Below are 15,721 nucleotides of genomic sequence, written 5' to 3'. Positions count from 1 at the left end.
GCATGTCAATGCGAGTGGCTAGATGAATGAGTTCATGTAGGTCAGCAGGAGTCTCTCGTGCGGCCAGAACATCTTTAATGTTGCTGGATAGGCCTTTTTTAAAGGTCGCGCAGAGAACCTCACTATTCCAGGACAACTCGTAAGCAAGAGCACGGAACTGAATGGCGTACTCGCCAATGGAAGAAACACCCTGTTCCAGGTTCAGCAGGGCAATCTCGGCAGAAGAAGCTCGGGCAGGCTCCTCGAAGACACCACGGACCTCAGCGAAGAAGGACTGGACTGTGGCTGTGGCAGAATCATTGCGGTCCCCATCAAACTTGTCCGGCAGGGACAAGCAGGGGTTAGGAACGGCCGGTTGCTGCGGAGGAGTTGCAGGAGCCGGCGGAGGAGATGGTTGTTGCAGCTGTAGCTGTGACTGAAGTTGCTGTATCTGCGGCAGCAGCTGCTGTGACTGAAGTTGCTGTATCTGCGGCAGCAGCTGCTGTAACTGTGACTGAAGACGCTGTGTCTCGGAGATCAAGTATGCCAGCTGTTGATCTCGTTGGGCGATCTTTACGCCAAATTTGTCCGGCAGGGACAAGCAGGGGTTAGGAACGGCCGGTTGCTGCGGAGGAGTTGCAGGAGCCGGCGGCGGAGAAGGTAGTTGCAGCTGTAGCTGTTGCTGTATCTGCGGCTGCAGCTGCTGTATCTGTGACTGAATACGCAGTGCCTTGGAGGTCAAGTATGCCAGCTGTTGATCTCGTTGCGCTATCTGTTGCGACTGCTGGGCGATCTGACGAGCTTGCTGGGCGACCAGCGTAGGGAGGTCAGCGACAACTGGCAGAGGAACTTCAGCGGGATCCATGGCCGGATCTACTGTCACGATGCCGGCTGGCAGGAGGTGGATCCTCTGTGCCAGAGAGGGATTGGCGAGGACCGCGCTAGTGGACCGGTTCTAAGCCACTACAGGTTTTCACCAGAGCCCGCCGCAAAGCGGGATGGTCTTGCTGCGGCGGTAGTGACCAGGTCGTATCCACTAGCAACGGCTCACCTCTCTGGCTGCTGAAGATGCTGAAGATAGGCGAGGTACAAGGGAGTAGGCAGAAGCAAGGTCGGACGTAGCAGAAGGTCGAGGCAGGCAGCAAGGATCGTAGTCAGGGGCAACGGCAGGAGGTCAGGAACACGGGCTAGGAACAGACAAGGGAACGCTTTCACTAGGCACTAAGGCAACAAGATCCGGCAAGGGAGTCCAGGGGAAGTGAGGTAATATAGGGAAGTACACAGGTGATCACACTAATTGGTAATTGGGAAGATTGGGCCAGGCACCAACATTGGTGCACTGGCCCTTTAAATTGCAGAGACCCGGCGCGCGCGCGCCCTAGGGAGCGGGGCCGCGCGCGCCGGGACAGGACCGACGGAGAGCGAGTCAGGTACGGGGACCGGGGTGCGCATCGCGAGCGGGCGCCACCCGCATCGCGAATCGCATCCCGGCTGGAGGCGGGACCGCAGCGCACCCGGTCAGTGGATCTGACCGGGGCGCTGCAGCAAAGAGGATGAGGCGAGCGCTCCGGGGAGGAACGGGGACCCGGAGCGCTCGGCGTAACATGTACATTGACCATGCATTGCTTCTGTGGTATTGCAAAGGCAAAGACAAATGCTTCCAGCCATCCATTGCACTAATGGATTGGTCATCAGCTGGCTGTCTATGTCCCGCATCAATATAGACCAAAGTACAGAGGGTTAGGCTATGCTATTGTGCACCTACCTGATGCATCAGAAGGTGCGAGGCCCTTGCTAAATTCTGTGCACAGACTTTGAGATCTATACTTTAGACTGTATCTAAACCTGCTCCAACATGGACTGACATTCTGGCCTACTTTCAGCCGATGCGACTTGTCTGTCGCTGAACAGTCGCTTTTTATGTATTCAGCACCTATGTATAATGTTGTAAAAATGCTCTAGAAGCTAAAGTCGCAGAAATGTCACACATATTTGGCCTGCAACTTTCTGTGCGACAAATTCAGACAGGAAAAATCAGTATAAATCCTTAGAAAATTATCCCCCAGTGTCTCCATCTGCTGGCGGTATTGAATAAGCATTGCTGCACTGATGGGGTATGCATTAGACGAAAAAAAAGAAGAAAAAGAAGAATAATACGCCCAGAAAAGAGGCGAAAAGGAGAAAAACGTAAAAAAACGTGAAAAAAAAGTAAGAGGAAGAGAAGGGAAAAAAAGGTGGAAATGGGTTTAAAAGTGATTTCGGCGGAGAAATATATATATATATATATATATATATATATATATATATATATATATATACGCGCACACACACACATATATATAAACGTATTCTCCGTTGAGATATTGCAGCCGCTGCTGTGTCCAGGCCCAGGAGCCTTAGCACTGTGCTGTGATGTCACTCAATACCACTGACATCACTAGGTGTAAACAACATCTCTCCTTTGCTGTGTATGTGACTATGGAGCTGTTTGGTGATGTCGTCTATTATGGCCTTCATAGAAGCAACAGGAGATTGTTGCATCCATCTAGAACCCTCAGAACTACAGTGCTATGATGTCACTCACTTCCACAGGCCTTGCAGAGTGTAAACAACAACAACCCAGCTTTGTTGTGTATGTAACCATAGGGATTTGTGATGTCACCTAGAACCTTCACAGCAGCGACAGCTTTATGAGGAGCATCAGCACTGCTCTGCCTGAGCAGAACCATCACCGCCATAGGTTGTCAAATAACCCGGGTTTAACCCACACAGGTAAGTCCAATGGGGTGCAGGCATGTCCTCTATGCTTACAGCTTCCCGTGGGTGTTGGTTTGATACCGTTTGGGGACAGCCAAGGAGGCATCTGCAGGCAACAAAGGTAGGTGTGTGCTTGTGTGTGTGTTTCCTATGCAGATCCTAAGCCCAGTGTCACATGCAAGTAGGAGGAGTAAGAAGGGTTCCTGGCAAATCCGGGTTATGGATTGCATTTAAAAAGGCCCCGTGGGAGTGCAATGGGCCCCTGTCTTGCTGCTTAGCAATAATGGTATGGGTTTAGGTTCTGCTGTGTGTACTGGTGGTTGACTGCCCCCCAGCCCAGAGTGTGCATGGAAAATTGTCTGGCAGCCTCCCTGACAGCAAGCAGTGATAGTGCCCATGAAGGGCACCTTGTTGGGCCCGCCCCTTTCACGGTTATCGCTTCTCGGCCTTTTGGCTAAGATCAAGTGTAGTATCTGTTCTTATCAGTTTAATATCTGATACGTCCCCTATCTGGGGACCATATATTAAATGGATTTTTGAGAACGGGGGCCGATTTCGAAGCTTGCTTCCGTCGCCCTATGCATTGACCCGATATGGCAGTATCTTCGGGTACAGTGCACCACCCCCTTACAGGGTTAAAAAGAAAGATTTCTACTTTCATTGCTACCTGCTTGCTGGCTAGCCAGCTAGCCAGCCCTGTGGGCCTTGCTGCTGCTGCAGCCAAAAAACAAAAGGTGGTGCTGCTGCTGCTTCTGCTGCTTCTGCTTCTGCTTGTGTCTGGCCGCTGTTGGAGCGTCCAGGCACAGGACTTCTGCTGCTGCTGACTAAATGGCCTCCTTAATTGGATCATTTGAGTAGCCAGCACACCTGTGCAGGTAGGGCATGACATGATAGGCAGCTGCCTTGATAGCGGGTGGGTGCTGAATGTTCCTAATTGACAAAATAAGATTAATGCTTATGAAGAAATATAAAATCTCATCCCTTCCCCAATATCGCGCCACACCCCTACCCCTTAATTCCCTGGTTGAACTTGATGGACATATGTCTTTTTTCGACCGTATTAACTATGTAACTATGTAACATAACATGGGGGGGGGGGGGGGGGGTCTCCTGGCTGTTCACACAGGTGTGTCATTGCTGTACATTGACCATGCATTGCTTCTGTGGTATTGCAAAGGCAAAGACAAATGCTTCCAGCCATCCATTGCACTAATGGATTGGTCATCAGCTGGCTGTCTATGTCCCGCATCAATATAGACCAAAGTACAGAGGGTTAGGCTATGCTATTGTGCACCTACCTGATGCATCAGAAGGTGCGAGGCCCTTGCTAAATTCTGTGCACAGACTTTGAGATCTATACTTTAGACTGTATCTAAACCTGCTCCAACATGGACTGACATTCTGGCCTACTTTCAGCCGATGCGACTTGTCTGTCGCTGAACAGTCGCTTTTTATGTATTCAGCACCTATGTATAATGTTGTAAAAATGCTCTAGAAGCTAAAGTCGCAGAAATGTCACACATATTTGGCCTGCAACTTTCTGTGCGACAAATTCAGACAGGAAAAATCAGTATAAATCCTTAGAAAATTATCCCCCAGTGTCTCCATCTGCTGGCGGTATTGAATAAGCATTGCTGCACTGATGGGGTATGCATTAGACGAAAAAAAAGAAGAAAAAGAAGAATAATACGCCCAGAAAAGAGGCGAAAAGGAGAAAAACGTAAAAAAACGTGAAAAAAAAGTAAGAGGAAGAGAAGGGAAAAAAAGGTGGAAATGGGTTTAAAAGTGATTTCGGCGGAGAAATATATATATATATATATATATATATATATATATATATATATATATACGCGCACACACACACATATATATAAACGTATTCTCCGTTGAGATATTGCAGCCGCTGCTGTGTCCAGGCCCAGGAGCCTTAGCACTGTGCTGTGATGTCACTCAATACCACTGACATCACTAGGTGTAAACAACATCTCTCCTTTGCTGTGTATGTGACTATGGAGCTGTTTGGTGATGTCGTCTATTATGGCCTTCATAGAAGCAACAGGAGATTGTTGCATCCATCTAGAACCCTCAGAACTACAGTGCTATGATGTCACTCACTTCCACAGGCCTTGCAGAGTGTAAACAACAACAACCCAGCTTTGTTGTGTATGTAACCATAGGGATTTGTGATGTCACCTAGAACCTTCACAGCAGCGACAGCTTTATGAGGAGCATCAGCACTGCTCTGCCTGAGCAGAACCATCACCGCCATAGGTTGTCAAATAACCCGGGTTTAACCCACACAGGTAAGTCCAATGGGGTGCAGGCATGTCCTCTATGCTTACAGCTTCCCGTGGGTGTTGGTTTGATACCGTTTGGGGACAGCCAAGGAGGCATCTGCAGGCAACAAAGGTAGGTGTGTGCTTGTGTGTGTGTTTCCTATGCAGATCCTAAGCCCAGTGTCACATGCAAGTAGGAGGAGTAAGAAGGGTTCCTGGCAAATCCGGGTTATGGATTGCATTTAAAAAGGCCCCGTGGGAGTGCAATGGGCCCCTGTCTTGCTGCTTAGCAATAATGGTATGGGTTTAGGTTCTGCTGTGTGTACTGGTGGTTGACTGCCCCCCAGCCCAGAGTGTGCATGGAAAATTGTCTGGCAGCCTCCCTGACAGCAAGCAGTGATAGTGCCCATGAAGGGCACCTTGTTGGGCCCGCCCCTTTCACGGTTATCGCTTCTCGGCCTTTTGGCTAAGATCAAGTGTAGTAATACAGGAGATCTGGTCAGAAGGTACTCGGGTACCCCTCTCCTCGGCCTTGTGGGATCGCCCAGGTTTATTGCCTGGGCTTCACCCACTTGTTGCTATTGGGGAGAGGGCCTAGTCCCAGGGTAACGAGTAGCGATCGCCTCTCAAGACCTTCGGGTGGAGAGAGGTTAGAACCATGGATGATGATCCGGATCCAGGTTCTGTGCCGGCATACGCAAGGATCAAAAACACCGTGAGAGTCATTCTCACGGATGATATCAAAAGGGCGGACGATTTGAAATTCGTAGTAGAGGACGTGCTCGGAGGAGTTTTCGGAATACAGAAGGGCGAGATATTGGCAATCCAGGACTACCCGAAGCGTAAAATTTTTGATGTGACGTTCACACAAAATGGCATCCACAGAGATTTTGTTACCAGAGCTGCTGCGAGTAAAGACAAAAAGCTTCAGGGTGTCCGGATTATTGAGCACGTTCTAGACGATATTAAGCTGGTGGTAGTAAAGATGTATTCCCCTTTCGCCAACCTACACGATGTTGAGTTGTTTTTACAAGTCTATTTTAGTAAGGTTGAGTGCAGAGGAAAAATCATGAACAGCTGTGGCATCTGGACATCTAAGTGGAGATTTCAGGTTACATGCAAAAAAGATGACAGATTGCCAGGGGGAATACAACTACCACCAGCTCGTTTTAAAATAAATAATATGTGTGGCGACCTCTTTTATGCGGGGATGCCAAGCTACTGCAGGAAGTGTCACAGATATGGACACACAAAAGAAAACTGTGAAAGTACATGCAAAAAATGTGGTAGCACACAGCACGAGACAGAGAAATGCACAAGAGGAGGGAGGTGCAATTTCTGTCAACAATTCGGTCACCTTTTCTCCTCTTGTCCCCACAGACATAGGACGGAGCAGCAGTGGCAACCCTGGAGGCAGCAAGGACAGCAACCGGGACACCAGCCGAGGCAAGCAGAGCCAGTGATTACCCCCCCACAAGAGGTAAGCGGTGAGATGGAGAAGGAGAAAGACCCCCCTCAGGCAAAAGGAGGGGACCCTAAAGAGCAGAGGATGGCCAAAAAACGTGCAAGTGGTGAAAAAACTGGCCCCCAGGAGCATGCTGGGTTAAGAGAGGAGCGGACTGCGGCCGAATCCGCTCCTCAGCAACCTCTGGCTCAGGGTCCCCCTGAGAGCGATGATCCGGGTGGAGAGGTGAAGGTTAAAAGGCGGAGGGGCTCCAGAAGACTCTATTCGGAGGCGGTCCAGGGGGAGCCGATGGAAGTACCTGCGGATGCAGGGAACCCAAGTGACGTTCCTCCACAGGTCCCCATAGGGGATACCCCCCCTCCTCCCTGCCAGGAGGAGGTTTCAGGGGTGACCGTCTCTGAGGTACCAGAGACGGAACTAAGTGAACACCCGACCCCTATGGAGGGGCAAGAGGTGGAAGAACCCAATGAGTCTGGAGCCCTGATTGCCAGGATGCCCGAGAACAACTATGCCTCAATCATGATGGAGGAGGGGGGTCGGCTGAGTGATGGTGCCTCCTCTCCTGCTTCCTCTATGCGTACAGTTGAGTCAGATTTTGGGGGGTATGAGGCTTCGGAGGGGGAATCAGAGGTGTAAGACGTTTTCTTGTACATTCCCATGGCTGAGTTGTCCGGTCTGTCCTTGAACGTGAGAAGTGTGAGCGCCAGAGTAAGAAGGGTTGCCCTTTTTAATTACTTGTCGGTTTTTGCTGCTTCCGTCCTTTTCCTGCAGGAATGTGGCATCCCGCACAGATTAAATTATAAAGAATATGAAGATGATTGGGTGCACGGTCCATCAGTCTGGTCTGGATCAAATGAGTCCAGATCAGCAGGGGTCGCCATACTTTTTAAAGGGAACGTTTTAATTGAGAGTTTTAACGAAATTTTACCAGGCAGAATTTTATTGGTCAGCGCTTTTATTAATGGTATTAAATGGCAGTTTTTAAATTTTTATGGTTCTCCTGATAAGAATGAAAGAATAAAAATGTTGGAGATTTTACCCCTTTTTATTAACAATTCTAGTCCTCTTGTTTTATCAGGTGATTTTAATTGTATTTTAAGGGGAGAACGCAGTTTTTCGAACGCAGTGAGTAGGAACTATGATAAGACGTCTTTTATGTTAAAAAACTTGATTTTAGATTTTAATCTCACTGATGTTTTTAAAAAAATTTAATTTTAACGTACCAGAGGAAGACGGTGTTACCTGGAGCAATGCAAGCTGTAGCTCCAGGATAGATTTTATTTTTTGTTCTTATCAAGTACTGCCTTTTAACTGTGATCTTTTTACCAATGTTTTTTCTGACCATAAATTATTGTATTTTAAAGTTAAAAGTGATTTTAAAAGGAGAACTGGTAGGAATGCCTGGAAGTTAAACGTGTCCCTTTTAGAAGATCCGCAGGTTTTATCAGATTTTATCACCTTTTACAAGGAATGCAGACGAGTAAAAGACCCCAACACTCCCACCAGTATCTGGTGGGAAAAAATGAAACTAAAAATAAAAGAATTTTTTATCCGTGTTGGGGTTAGGAAAGCTAAAGAAAAACGTGAATTTTATAATATCCTAAATACTCGTCTGCAAACCCTGTACAAATTCAGAGCACATGGGATGGAGGTGGAGAAGGAGGTACATGATCTTAAAAAAGAAATAACTAAGTGCCTGGAGCAGAAAGGAAAAGAAATTATCTTTAGGTCTCGAATACAGCATCTTGAGGAAAACGAGACCTGCTCCAGGTATTTTTTTAAGAAAATACATGAAAATAGAAGGTTAATAGAAAACATTGAAGGAGTGAATGATGTACAGGGTATTTTAAAAAAGGTGCAAGAGTTTTATGCGGATCTTTTTAATGTAAAACACATTGATGAATGTTTTATGAATGACTCGTTAAAGGAGATCACCAATTTTTTAGATCCTGTCTCACAGTCTTTTTTATTGCAGAATATTTCAGAGCAGGAGATTTTAGAGACCGTCAAGAGTTTTAAAACAGGTAAAGTGCCTGGGCCGGATGGTATACCCATTGAATTTTATGTTACTTTTTATGGTATTTTAAAAGAAGATTTGTTCTCCCTTTTTACTGAAGTCTTTAAGTCTAAAATCCTCCCAGGCTCATGGAAGAAGGGTGATGTCTCCCTGCTATTCAAAAAGGGAGACCGGTCGGAACTCAAAAACTGGAGACCAATCACCCTTCTGAACTGCGACTATAAAATAATGGCGAAACTGTGTGCTAACCGCTTAAAGAACGTAATCCATAAAATAATTCATACAAACCAAGTCTGTGGGGTGCCTGGGAGGAGTTTATGGGAGAACCTAAACCTTTTAAAGGATGTAATTAGCGACACCAAATTAAGAAAAGGAAAGCTGGCGGTTTTATCCATAGATTTTGAAAAAGCTTTCGACAGGGTGTCACATTTTTATCTTTTTAAGGTTTTAGAGAAAATGGGTATACCTGATGGCTTTTTATTGTCTCTTAGAGCTTTTTATGATAACTGTACTAGTAAAATTTTAGTAAATGGTTTTAAGACACAGGGCGTGATTTTAAATTCCGGAGTGAAGCAGGGGTGTCCCTTGTCCCCACTACTCTTCATTTGCGCAATAGAGCCTCTTTTATGTACAATACGAAAGGATAAGCAGATCCATGGAGTCCCCCTGCCAGGAGGAGGGGGACTAGAGGCGAAGGTAGTGGGGTACATGGACGATGTTGCGGTGTTTTGCAGGGACACCCCATCGCTTCAGAAGACGCTAAAACAGATTCAATATTTTAATTGTGCCTCCGGTTTTAAAGTCAATTTTAACAAAAGTAACATTTTAAACATAGGCGGAATGCCTTTGTATGATGTGCCCGTCCCTGTGTCTGAGTCGGTGCAGATTTTAGGTGTCTCCTTTGACGAGTCTAATAATGGTTTTAATAGCTGGGACTTGGTGGCTCAAAAAATAAATAAGAAAATATGTATGTGGAACATGCGAGAACTTACAATGGAAGGGAAGGTTTTAATTACAAAAATGGTGCTTTTACCTATTTTATTGTATTTAAGTCTGGTTTTCCCACCCCCCGAAATGGTTCTAAAGAAAATAACAAAAGCTTGTTTTACTTTCTTTTGGAGTTCTAAGAGCGAAAAATTAAAGAGACAAATTGTGATAAAACCGAACTCCAGGGGCGGTAAGGATTTTCCAGATTTTAAAGCTTTCCTTTTAATAAAGTTTTTTAGCATGTGTTTTACTACTGTTTTTAAAGATAGCTACTGGTCTTATTTTGTTCGTTTTAATACTGGTTATTTTATGCGGAGGAACGGCTGGTTTTCTACAGTTTTAAGTTGCCCTTATTCTTTGAATTTACCCCCTCAATACATGATTTTAGGAAAAATTTTAAACTTATATAATTTTAAAGGTAAAAGTGTTCAGGATCTGTGCAATAGCAAAAAAATACTAAAGGAAATAAAAGAAACCAGTACCGTGACTCCCATCAAAAATTTTAACGAACAGAAGTGTATACAGATTTGGAAGATGTTGAGTATTAATTATCTTTTTAATTCACAGAAGGACCTGGCCTGGAGCTGCGCACACGAGTGTCTTCCATGCCGGGCATTCCAGCACCGAAGAGGATTATCCAACTCTGCAACCTGCCCGAGGGAGGGATGCCGACAAGAGGAGACCGTGCACCATCTAATATGGACTTGTTTTTACTCGCAGAAAATATGGACAAAGATACTCCCTCTGGTAAAAAGGATAACTGGACTAAAAGACTTAAATATTGCAGTGGTTTTTTATGGTTGCCTGGAATGCCCAACACGGACTCAAGAGACTATTGCATGGAAGATCATAAACTGTGTGAAGGCAGCTCTGTGGAAGGCCAGGAATATTTTATTGTTCAAGCATGAGGTTTTATCTGTGAAGGACATTTTATCTATCTGTTTTTATGAAATGTACCAGTACTATCTTTTAGACAAGAAGAGATTTCCGCTTTTATCTAGAAAATGGTTTTTAAAAGAATGGAATTCTATCTTGTAAAGCCACCAAGTGCCCATTTTATGTTTTAATATGTTGTAAATATGTTATTTATATGTAACTGTATTTATTGACATATTTGCACAACTTTGTTAACATTATTTAATTTTTAATAAAGTTGCCCCCGTAAGGGTAGTCAAGTTAAAAAAAAATCTGTTCTTATCAGTTTAATATCTGATACGTCCCCTATCTGGGGACCATATATTAAATGGATTTTTGAGAACGGGGGCCGATTTCGAAGCTTGCTTCCGTCGCCCTATGCATTGACCCGATATGGCAGTATCTTCGGGTACAGTGCACCACCCCCTTACAGGGTTAAAAAGAAAGATTTCTACTTTCATTGCTACCTGCTTGCTGGCTAGCCAGCTAGCCAGCCCTGTGGGCCTTGCTGCTGCTGCAGCCAAAAAACAAAAGGTGGTGCTGCTGCTGCTTCTGCTGCTTCTGCTTCTGCTTGTGTCTGGCCGCTGTTGGAGCATCCAGGCACAGGACTTCTGCTGCTGCTGACTAAATGGCCTCCTTAATTGGATCATTTGAGTAGCCAGCACACCTGTGCAGGTAGGGCATGACATGATAGGCAGCTGCCTTGATAGCGGGTGGTGCTGAATGTTCCTAATTGACAAAATAAGATTAATGCTTATGAAGAAATATAAAATCTCATCCCTTCCCCAATATCGCGCCACACCCCTACCCCTTAATTCCCTGGTTGAACTTGATGGACATATGTCTTTTTTCGACCGTATTAACTATGTAACTATGTAACATAACATGGGGGGGGGGGGGGGGGTCTCCTGGCTGTTCACACAGGTGTGTCATTGCTGTACATTGACCATGCATTGCTTCTGTGGTATTGCAAAGGCAAAGACAAATGCTTCCAGCCATCCATTGCACTAATGGATTGGTCATCAGCTGGCTGTCTATGTCCCGCATCAATATAGACCAAAGTACAGAGGGTTAGGCTATGCTATTGTGCACCTACCTGATGCATCAGAAGGTGCGAGGCCCTTGCTAAATTCTGTGCACAGACTTTGAGATCTATACTTTAGACTGTATCTAAACCTGCTCCAACATGGACTGACATTCTGGCCTACTTTCAGCCGATGCGACTTGTCTGTCGCTGAACAGTCGCTTTTTATGTATTCAGCACCTATGTATAATGTTGTAAAAATGCTCTAGAAGCTAAAGTCGCAGAAATGTCACACATATTTGGCCTGCAACTTTCTGTGCGACAAATTCAGACAGGAAAAATCAGTATAAATCCTTAGAAAATTATCCCCCAGTGTCTCCATCTGCTGGCGGTATTGAATAAGCATTGCTGCACTGATGGGGTATGCATTAGACGAAAAAAAAGAAGAAAAAGAAGAATAATACGCCCAGAAAAGAGGCGAAAAGGAGAAAAACGTAAAAAAACGTGAAAAAAAAGTAAGAGGAAGAGAAGGGAAAAAAAGGTGGAAATGGGTTTAAAAGTGATTTCGGCGGAGAAATATATATATATATATATATATATATATATATATATATATATACGCGCACACACACACATATATATAAACGTATTCTCCGTTGAGATATTGCAGCCGCTGCTGTGTCCAGGCCCAGGAGCCTTAGCACTGTGCTGTGATGTCACTCAATACCACTGACATCACTAGGTGTAAACAACATCTCTCCTTTGCTGTGTATGTGACTATGGAGCTGTTTGGTGATGTCGTCTATTATGGCCTTCATAGAAGCAACAGGAGATTGTTGCATCCATCTAGAACCCTCAGAACTACAGTGCTATGATGTCACTCACTTCCACAGGCCTTGCAGAGTGTAAACAACAACAACCCAGCTTTGTTGTGTATGTAACCATAGGGATTTGTGATGTCACCTAGAACCTTCACAGCAGCGACAGCTTTATGAGGAGCATCAGCACTGCTCTGCCTGAGCAGAACCATCACCGCCATAGGTTGTCAAATAACCCGGGTTTAACCCACACAGGTAAGTCCAATGGGGTGCAGGCATGTCCTCTATGCTTACAGCTTCCCGTGGGTGTTGGTTTGATACCGTTTGGGGACAGCCAAGGAGGCATCTGCAGGCAACAAAGGTAGGTGTGTGCTTGTGTGTGTGTTTCCTATGCAGATCCTAAGCCCAGTGTCACATGCAAGTAGGAGGAGTAAGAAGGGTTCCTGGCAAATCCGGGTTATGGATTGCATTTAAAAAGGCCCCGTGGGAGTGCAATGGGCCCCTGTCTTGCTGCTTAGCAATAATGGTATGGGTTTAGGTTCTGCTGTGTGTACTGGTGGTTGACTGCCCCCCAGCCCAGAGTGTGCATGGAAAATTGTCTGGCAGCCTCCCTGACAGCAAGCAGTGATAGTGCCCATGAAGGGCACCTTGTTGGGCCCGCCCCTTTCACGGTTATCGCTTCTCGGCCTTTTGGCTAAGATCAAGTGTAGTATCTGTTCTTATCAGTTTAATATCTGATACGTCCCCTATCTGGGGACCATATATTAAATGGATTTTTGAGAACGGGGGCCGATTTCGAAGCTTGCTTCCGTCGCCCTATGCATTGACCCGATATGGCAGTATCTTCGGGTACAGTGCACCACCCCCTTACAGGGTTAAAAAGAAAGATTCCTACTTTCATTGCTACCTGCTTGCTGGCTAGCCAGCTAGCCAGCCCTGTGGGCCTTGCTGCTGCTGCTTCTGCTGCTTCTGCTTCTGCTTGTGTCTGGCCGCTGTTGGAGCGTCCAGGCACAGGACTTCTGCTGCTGCTGACTAAATGGCCTCCTTAATTGGATCATTTGAGTAGCCAGCACACCTGTGCAGGTAGGGCATGACATGATAGGCAGCTGCCTTGATAGCGGGTGGGTGCTGAATGTTCCTAATTGACAAAATAAGATTAATGCTTATGAAGAAATATAAAATCTCATCCCTTCCCCAATATCGCGCCACACCCCTACCCCTTAATTCCCTGGTTGAACTTGATGGACATATGTCTTTTTTCGACCGTACTAACTATGTAACTATGTAACATAACATGGGGGGGGGGGGGGGGTCTCCTGGCTGTTCACACAGGTGTGTCATTGCTGTACATTGACCATGCATTGCTTCTGTGGTATTGCAAAGGCAAAGACAAATGCTTCCAGCCATCCATTGCACTAATGGATTGGTCATCAGCTGGCTGTCTATGTCCCGCATCAATATAGACCAAAGTACAGAGGGTTAGGCTATGCTATTGTGCACCTACCTGATGCATCAGAAGGTGCGAGGCCCTTGCTAAATTCTGTGCACAGACTTTGAGATCTATACTTTAGACTGTATCTAAACCTGCTCCAACATGGACTGACATTCTGGCCTACTTTCAGCCGATGCGACTTGTCTGTCGCTGAACAGTCGCTTTTTATGTATTCAGCACCTATGTATAATGTTGTAAAAATGCTCTAGAAGCTAAAGTCGCAGAAATGTCACACATATTTGGCCTGCAACTTTCTGTGCGACAAATTCAGACAGGAAAAATCAGTATAAATCCTTAGAAAATTATCCCCCAGTGTCTCCATCTGCTGGCGGTATTGAATAAGCATTGCTGCACTGATGGGGTATGCATTAGACGAAAAAAAAGAAGAAAAAGAAGAATAATACGCCCAGAAAAGAGGCGAAAAGGAGAAAAACGTAAAAAAAACGTGAAAAAAAAGTAAGAGGAAGAGAAGGGAAAAAAAGGTGGAAATGGGTTTAAAAGTGATTTCGGCGGAGAAATATATATATATATATATATATATATATATATATATATATACGCGCACACACACACATATATATAAACGTATTCTCCGTTGAGATATTGCAGCCGCTGCTGTGTCCAGGCCCAGGAGCCTTAGCACTGTGCTGTGATGTCACTCAATACCACTGACATCACTAGGTGTAAACAACATCTCTCCTTTGCTGTGTATGTGACTATGGAGCTGTTTGGTGATGTCGTCTATTATGGCCTTCATAGAAGCAACAGGAGATTGTTGCATCCATCTAGAACCCTCAGAACTACAGTGCTATGATGTCACTCACTTCCACAGGCCTTGCAGAGTGTAAACAACAACAACCCAGCTTTGTTGTGTATGTAACCATAGGGATTTGTGATGTCACCTAGAACCTTCACAGCAGCGACAGCTTTATGAGGAGCATCAGCACTGCTCTGCCTGAGCAGAACCATCACCGCCATAGGTTGTCAAATAACCCGGGTTTAACCCACACAGGTAAGTCCAATGGGGTGCAGGCATGTCCTCTATGCTTACAGCTTCCCGTGGGTGTTGGTTTGATACCGTTTGGGGACAGCCAAGGAGGCATCTGCAGGCAACAAAGGTAGGTGTGTGCTTGTGTGTGTGTTTCCTATGCAGATCCTAAGCCCAGTGTCACATGCAAGTAGGAGGAGTAAGAAGGGTTCCTGGCAAATCCGGGTTATGGATTGCATTTAAAAAGGCCCCGTGGGAGTGCAATGGGCCCCTGTCTTGCTGCTTAGCAATAATGGTATGGGTTTAGGTTCTGCTGTGTGTACTGGTGGTTGACTGCCCCCCAGCCCAGAGTGTGCATGGAAAATTGTCTGGCAGCCTCCCTGACAGCAAGCAGTGATAGTGCCCATGAAGGGCACCTTGTTGGGCCCGCCCCTTTCACGGTTATCGCTTCTCGGCCTTTTGGCTAAGATCAAGTGTAGTATCTGTTCTTATCAGTTTAATATCTGATACGTCCCCTATCTGGGGACCATATATTAAATGGATTTTTGAGAACGGGGGCCGATTTCGAAGCTTGCTTCAGTCGCCCTATGCATTGACCCGATATGGCAGTATCTTCGGGTACAGTCCACCACCCCCTTACAGGGTTAAAAAGAAAGATTCCTACTTTCATTGCTACCTGCTTGCTGGCTAGCCAGCTAGCCAGCCCTGTGGGCCTTGCTGCTGCTGCAGCCAAAAAAACAAAAGGTGGTGCTGCTGCTGCTTCTGCTGCTTCTGCTTCTGCTTGTGTCTGGCCGCTGTTGGAGCGTCCAGGCACAGGACTTCTGCTGCTGCTGACTAAATGGCCTCCTTAATTGGATCATTTGAGTAGCCAGCACACCTGTGCAGGTAGGGCATGACATGATAGGCAGCTGCCTTGATAGCGGGTGGGTGCTGAATGTTCCTAATTGACAAAATAAGATTAATGCTTATGAAGAAATATAAAATCTCATCCCTTCCCCAATAT

General features: G+C 45.8%; 4 non-coding genes and 1 pseudogene across 4 annotated transcripts; all 5 read left to right on the top strand.

The window, feature by feature from the left end:
- The first annotated feature begins 3,170 nt into the window (after positions 1 to 3,170).
- LOC130302085 (U2 spliceosomal RNA) lies at positions 3,171 to 3,361 on the top strand. Its single transcript, XR_008852395.1, has one exon. It is a non-coding gene; the product is annotated as a U2 spliceosomal RNA (small nuclear RNA).
- A 2,097-nt stretch (positions 3,362 to 5,458) lies between these two features.
- Positions 5,459 to 5,591, top strand: LOC130302107 (U2 spliceosomal RNA; annotated as a pseudogene).
- A 5,039-nt stretch (positions 5,592 to 10,630) lies between these two features.
- LOC130302103 (U2 spliceosomal RNA) lies at positions 10,631 to 10,821 on the top strand. The gene has a single exon (XR_008852413.1). It is a non-coding gene; the product is annotated as a U2 spliceosomal RNA (small nuclear RNA).
- A 2,091-nt stretch (positions 10,822 to 12,912) lies between these two features.
- Positions 12,913 to 13,103, top strand: LOC130302084 (U2 spliceosomal RNA). Its single transcript, XR_008852394.1, has one exon. It is a non-coding gene; the product is annotated as a U2 spliceosomal RNA (small nuclear RNA).
- A 2,058-nt stretch (positions 13,104 to 15,161) lies between these two features.
- LOC130302097 (U2 spliceosomal RNA) lies at positions 15,162 to 15,352 on the top strand. Its single transcript, XR_008852407.1, has one exon. It is a non-coding gene; the product is annotated as a U2 spliceosomal RNA (small nuclear RNA).
- Positions 15,353 to 15,721: the final 369 nt, after the last annotated feature.

The sequence above is a fragment of the Hyla sarda genome, unplaced genomic scaffold (genome assembly GCF_029499605.1).
Source record: "Hyla sarda isolate aHylSar1 unplaced genomic scaffold, aHylSar1.hap1 scaffold_1150, whole genome shotgun sequence".
Lineage (NCBI taxonomy): Eukaryota > Metazoa > Chordata > Amphibia > Anura > Hylidae > Hyla > Hyla sarda.
The sequence above is the reverse complement of the archived record's forward strand: the minus strand, read 5'-3'. Positions and strand labels throughout refer to the sequence as shown.